Genomic DNA, 6,852 nt, shown 5'->3' with positions numbered 1-6,852 from the left:
CCCAGCCTGCCTTACACACTGCTGCCAGAATGTCTTCCCGAACACAGCTGTGCAAGTACTTCTGTCCTGCAGGCCGGAACCCACATAGCCTGGCAAAACCCTCGTCCAGATGCTACCTCAACTTGCTTCCTCAGCCACATCATCCGCTGTTCTCCATTCACAAATCTTGCCCAGTCTACTCACCTCTGTCATCCACATTCAATACTATCCCACTATCGTGCCTGTCTTCTTGTCCCTTCTGTGTCTCATCCCTGCATGTCCTGAGTGTATGCACCTTCTAAGGTATAGCACAGCAAATGGATTTTGTCCTCATGTGCTGACTCTGATTGGCTGGCTGGCTGGTGTGTTGAGAATGAGTGGACATTCCTGGACTTTGTGAAAGATCAGAGGATCAGTTTGTAAAATCTGCCATGGACAACACATTGCGTGTGTGCGTATATGTGCATGTGTGTATGCAGGAGGAATTCCACACCTGGGATGCATTTGTAGACCTCATTCCATATCTAAATCTAATGTCACCCTCACTTACACAAACCTTCCTTTCTCCTCCAAATGAAATTAACTTCTTCCTTTTCTGAACTTTCATAACCAGCTCTCTGGATTGCTTCTACCTTTTTATAGATGTGTGTGAGGGTCAGTGGGGTCCTGTGAAGTATGGTGAAGGTTGACCAATGGGAACACGTGAGACACCATTTGCTATTCTGCAGAATGGGTGCACAGTAGCTGAAGTGCCTCAGGTTTCCGGTCATGATGAGCTGCCTGGACTAACAAGCTTTTTCTCAACACAGGTTCTGAGGATGGTGCTATTGTGGCCATGTTTTCACTCCCAAACCAATTTTCTGTATTGTAACTGGTTTGACTTGTCATTTGCTATCCTCTTGTGTATCAGTGACCACTGAAGTCTGAGCTCCCAGCCTTTCTCATTCATTCATTTGCTCAGGAAACCATACCTCCTTGGTGGCCAGTTCTGTGCTCAGTGTTAGGGACACAGTGATGGTGTCCTGCCTTTGATCTGATCCCTGAATTGGAGAGATTGGGGAAGAGTTGGGGGACATGAGTAATAGACCCAAGGAGAAGTGATGGGGGTCCTAAGAGGAGAGCAGGGAGAGCATGCGGGAGCACAGGAGGCTCAGGGAGCAATGTAATATCATGGAGATTGTTGACACATCCACACCCACACCAACTAGACTCCTTCTTCCTCTTCCTCCCTCAGTACCTTATACCTGGGCCCTCCAAATGCTATAGCTGCAAGCTCTGCCCTCCCCAGTTTCAAGGCCTGTATTGATGGGGTCAGGAAACTTCTTTTTTTCAGTTTTGCCAGAAGGTACATGAGCTCACCAGAGAGATGGAGAGAATGGCAGAGGGAAGAAAGCATTTCCCTGATGGGGTGTGGTTACACCACAATCACTTCTCCATTCTTCCATCCCATTAGGATTTTGTACATGCACACATATGTGCCTGGTGTGTTTTTTTAAGCCAGTAGGGCTGATATTTGAGTCATATAGTCAGCCAGGTGGGATCTAGCTCTCTTAACTACCAGGCTGGTCTGTTAAGTCAGGAAACATTTAAATAGCTTCAGTACATTTTACCACCCTCAGACCATATCCCCCCTCATACAAACATACAAACCTCACGGGCTCAGCATTAATTACTCCTCCACACCTGGGATCCAGATGCAGTCCATCAAACTCCCTTGAATCTCCTCTGCTACAGTTCATACCTGGAACTCTGGGCCTAGGTAACCTCAGGTTCCTGAGTTACATTTCAGCTCTGGTTTTCCTGTCTCTAAGTCTGAGCAACAACCAAAGGCATCTGTGATGTCTCTAAATTATTATAGCAGCTCTAGGACGATTGACCAATTCACTAAGGCTATCCCCCTGTCCCTCTGGGTTTGTGGTCTCCTCAACCCTCAGATCCACCCCTACTCCCCCTCACAAACATGTTTGGGCTGCCAGAGCCAGCTGCAGAGCTGCATAGCCCTGTTGGTAGGAGACGGCTGGCTCCAGAGAGCTGGCTGGAGGGGAATGCAGTGGATCACATTTCTTCAGCTCGTGCCAAATATTATTCAGACGTAGCTTTTCAGACAGACACAAATTGCTCATCCAATAAACACAGAAAGGCTAATCCCAGGACGTTTATCAAAGTGGGGAAAGATGAGAGAAAGGACAGTCACAAGGGGCCATTGAGAGTGGCCTAGTGTGGCTGGCCCAAGGGGAGGTGGTGAGACCTCTATACACCCCTGGGATTTTCTCCTTAGAGGGCCTGAAACCAAGAACTAGGGCTTTGGGGTTTGCTGTCATCGTGATACACAAAGCCAGCAGTGGTGTATTCACCTCCCTGTAGAGAACAGTGATGAAGGAACCTGTATGGGCCAGGCTGCCTTTGTGGGCAGATAGACCTCTCCCCTGGGTGACAATGGTCAGGTGGGATTGCTGACTGAAAGGATGTCATAAGCTTGCCCCACTATTCATATACGAAACGTGCTCATGCCTCTTCTGTATTTTCAGAGTCCTTAGGGGACAGTCCCTCCTGGCCTGGAGCTGGCGGATGTTGGAGCATGGCTAGTGAGAAAGCAGGCTGAGGGACTAGGCTGACTACAGTGTCAGGGGACCAGAGACACAAAGTCCTTGGTCTAAACCCGAGGGCTGGCCCAACATTAAAGCCCTTTGCCAGCCCTTTTCCTGTTAGGGCCTTCTAACCTGCCCATGAGCTTTCCCTTCTAGGGACTCAGCCCAGAAATGTGAGAAATAAGGTGTTGCTTTGAGGCTGAACCTGGAGCCCAGAGAGGGGGAGGACAAGGTGAAGTCTTTAGAGACAGCCTGGGTTCTCTCAGGCTCTGTGCCAGCATCGTGCCATTGCACTCCGAAGTGGGAGAAAGAGGCAATGACTAGGTCAGGGAAAGGATATGGAAGTAACCACTGATATTTTATAGTCAGAATATATAAAAAATAAAATGGAGAGAACTAAATAAAGTTAAAGTGGAGAGAACTTAGGTGGCAGTGAAGCCTGAGTGCGGTGGCCCCCAGAGCCCAATGGGAATAAGATGGCTTCTGGGTTTGGCTAGTCCTAATACAATCAGGGAGACTGAGGAGAATTCCCAGGGGACAATAGCCAGGCAGGAAGTCAGCAGGAGCCTGGTGGCCTCAAAGAACCAGCAGCAGGGCCTGGCCCACTCTACCTGCAGGGAGCAAGCAAGCTTCTTTTCTGGTTCCTGAAACTTTACTCTTGACAGGACTGTAGTGTCTCCCCCACCCCCCCAACTGGGGGACACACACTGGCTTGCATTTCTCGGCTATTACTCTTTTCCTTCTCTGACTGTCCCCTACTTGTTGTGTAATCATGCTATTTGCCAGTCTCTTTGGTTTTGAAGATGTGAAACTCACTGGTGGAACACCCGGAAGATTTTAAAGTAAGGAGACTGGGTTCTGACACAGAATCTATGGGCGGAAATGCTAATAGGTCTCTGGAAGGACCAGAATGGGGGCAAGGAAGCCTCAGAAATTTAGACAGAGTTCTCTATTCATTTCTAAGTCCACTTCTCTTCGTGGCCCGTGCCATTTTCTCAGCTTTCTTTGTTCTTTGTGCATTGGCAGAGGTGGAATGTTTTCATCATCCCAATTCCAGCCACACCCAAGGACTGACTGGCTGTCTTGAATCTCAGACTGAAATTCTGAGGCCATCTGATTGGCCTGGTTTGGGGCAGATACTCACCTCTGTTCCCATCAGCTGTGGCTGTTGGTTGGGGTCAAGCAGTATGAAATGGTTATGAGGACCCTTCCCAAAGAAGGGCAAGCTTTTAGAGAAAGAAGCCTCACCCTGAGCTATCTGGAGTTGTTCACTGTCATAGATGTTTCCTAAGCTGACAGGTAACTTCTCTTCTCAGAGTTCATGCAATTTCTTTAGTTAGTTCTCCAGTGCTTGGTTTGATGTTAGTCTCACCCAGGTCTATTTAAAAAATTAATTTGTGGGAGGCCAGCAGGTGACATTGTGGTTAAGCTATTAGATCCCACATGGCCAACTGCGTGGATTGAGTCCCAAGCCTAGTGGCTTGAGAGATACATCAGGCACATGTGCCTGTGTTCCCATAATCCCAAGAGGAGAATGGAGGAGAGGGGTTGCAGTATTGCCATCCTTCCTGGGGTAGGGATGATTTCTTATTTTCCCTCTCTTTGTGTCTCTCTCTGTCTCTCTCCAGCAAATGCAGGTACCTTATGGCAAAACAAATCTTGAAAAAAAAAATTGTGTAGGACCAGCAGATGATGGTTAAGGCAGTTGGATCCTTCATGGATGACTTCGCAGTTCAAGTTCTGGATCTGGCACCTTGAAAGACACTCCAGACCTGTGTGCATGCATGTTCCAAAACCTGAGAGGAACACATGTTCTCTAGAAAGCACATGTTCCCTATAGGAAAGTTTTTTTTTAAATAAATAAACCTGCCAAATCATAGTAAACTGTTTAACAAGTCTTTTTTTTTTCTTTTTTTTTTGCCAAAGGATGTGCACACTTGCCAAAGAGATGGAAAGAGACAGAGAGACAAAAAGCAAGAAGTCATCCCCCTGAGGGCATGACCATGCTGCAATCCCTTCTCCACCATTCTCTTGAGATTTGGGGCATGCACACACGCATACCTGGTATGAATTTCATTCAAGCTGCAGGGTCTGGGACTCGAACCACAGTTGACTGTGTGGGAGTCTAGCACCTTACCCCTCACACCATCTGCTGGTCCTGAGACCTTCTTTCTTTCTTCCTTTCTTTTTTTAATATTTGCTATAGGGAGCATGCACTTGCCAGAGAGAGACAGAGAGGGTGAGAGCGCTCCTGCCCTCTCCCCTCCCCCACCAGGAGGGATGATCACTCTGCAATCTCTTCTCAGCTCTCTGTGCTCAAACAGTATAGTCAGCCTCATGGGCTCTCGCTGCCTTAACCACCACAACACCTCTCTGGCCCTAACAAGTCAGTTTATAAGACCAGCAGGTCATCACCTCTACCTTATACAGCACCCTATCATTTTCTCCTTTGCATTATTGTTTATGGCCTTGTTATTTGGTATGACCCACAGATCTAAGAGCTAGTTAGAACTACAGAATCTCGTCCTCACTCACTTCATTCCTGAATTAAATATCTGCATTTTAACAGCTCCCCAGGCAATTCACATTAAAGTTTGGTTGAGGCTTGGAGGGGCGTTCTTTCATCTCTCTTACTAGACTGAAAATTCTGAGGGCAAGGACACTATACAGAAAATCTCAATTACACACTTTCAGTGTGCCAAGTACCTTTGTCTTGCAGCGGACAGAACTCATGAAGGGATTTGAAGCTCAGAATACTGGTTAAAGAGGGTAAATTAATTATGTGACATCTGTACTGTGCTTAAAATAACCCTGCAGAAGATGGAGGGAAATTGGGGGTATAGATGAAACAAATGTGGCTATATGTTGATATTTCTTAAAAAACAAGATGATGGAAACATAGGGAACTATATCATTCTCTCTGCTTCTGTGTGTTTTAGAAATTTTCTGTAGTAAAACATTTTTAAAAAGGAATAACAGTTGAAGACATTGTAAGAGGTCATCTAGCTGCTCAAAATAAATTTGTTTCCTAGCTGGTGAAATAAATCCAAGGCACTGTGAGAACTTCCAAAGGCAGTCACTCAATCCCTGCCAGAGGCTTTTGGAGGAGAGTGCAACAGGGAAAAGTTTGGAACATTGATCATGCGTAAATGATTTCTGAATTTTGCAAGGGGGTGGTACTCAGGCTTTTTCTATTACTTCAAATCAATTACAGGGGAAAAAAGGGAGGAGGAATTGTTGTTGCACATAACTGGGGGAGTTGAGGCTGGCACACCGGAGCACATCCCTCTTGCCCCCTTGCTGGCTTAATTCTCAAATATGCTCTTTCCACATGATGGCTGTAATGGGTTGAATAATGTGCCTCCCATGTCTTGTCTATCCCAAACTAAGAATTGACCTTATATGGAAATAGGTTTTTGCAGATGCAATTACTTAAATCGAGATGAGGTCATAGTGGCTTAGGGTGGGTCCTGAGTTCAGTGATTGATACCCTTACCAAAAAAAGGGGAGGCGACTAGCTAGTGGCTTAGTGGTTAAAGCGGCTGGATCCTACATGACCATCTGCATGGTTCGAATCCCAGACCTGGAGGCTTGAAAAACATGCCAGACACATGTGCATGTATCCCCAAAATTATGAGAGGAAAATGGAGAGGGGAGTGCAACACAGCCATCCCCCCAGGGGGGTGATTTCTCACTCTCCTCTCCCTTTTTCTCTCTGTCTCTGATGAGCACACATGCCCTATAGCAAGGAAAGAAAAAAGACAGAGAACACATCAACAGATGAGAATCATGTACACAAAGAGGCTACGTGCAGACAGAGGCAGAGATTAGAGGACGTAGCTTGCAGCTACAAGCCTAGGAATGCCAAGGATTGCTGGGAGCTACCAGAAGCTCTACGAGGCAAGAAAAGGTTCTTAGAAGCATGGCTCTGCTGACCCCATGATTTTGAACTTTTAACCTCTAGAACTATGGGAAAAGAGATTTCTGTTGTTTTTAGCGACAAAATCTGTGGTAATTTGTTATGGGAGTCCTAGAAAACTAATGCAACCTTCTAATTACAAATTGGCAATTCCATAGGGAAGGAAGAGCATTTTTTTCCCCTCAAGACTTGTAGCAAAAGTCTTGGAAACATAAAGGATATTTCTCGTTAGCCCTCCTTAGGCTATGCGTTGTTCCCTGAACCAGTCACTCTGTGTCTAGAGAGATACTGTGCTCCGATTGGCCAGATAGAAGTCACTTGGTTCATTGAGAAGCCCATTGCTAGCCTATCCCAACCACCCCAGGA

The sequence above is a fragment of the Tupaia chinensis genome, unplaced genomic scaffold (assembly GCF_000334495.1).
Source record: "Tupaia chinensis unplaced genomic scaffold, TupChi_1.0 Scaffold000093_1, whole genome shotgun sequence".
Lineage (NCBI taxonomy): Eukaryota > Metazoa > Chordata > Mammalia > Scandentia > Tupaiidae > Tupaia > Tupaia belangeri.
The sequence above is the reverse complement of the archived record's forward strand: the minus strand, read 5'-3'. Positions refer to the sequence as shown.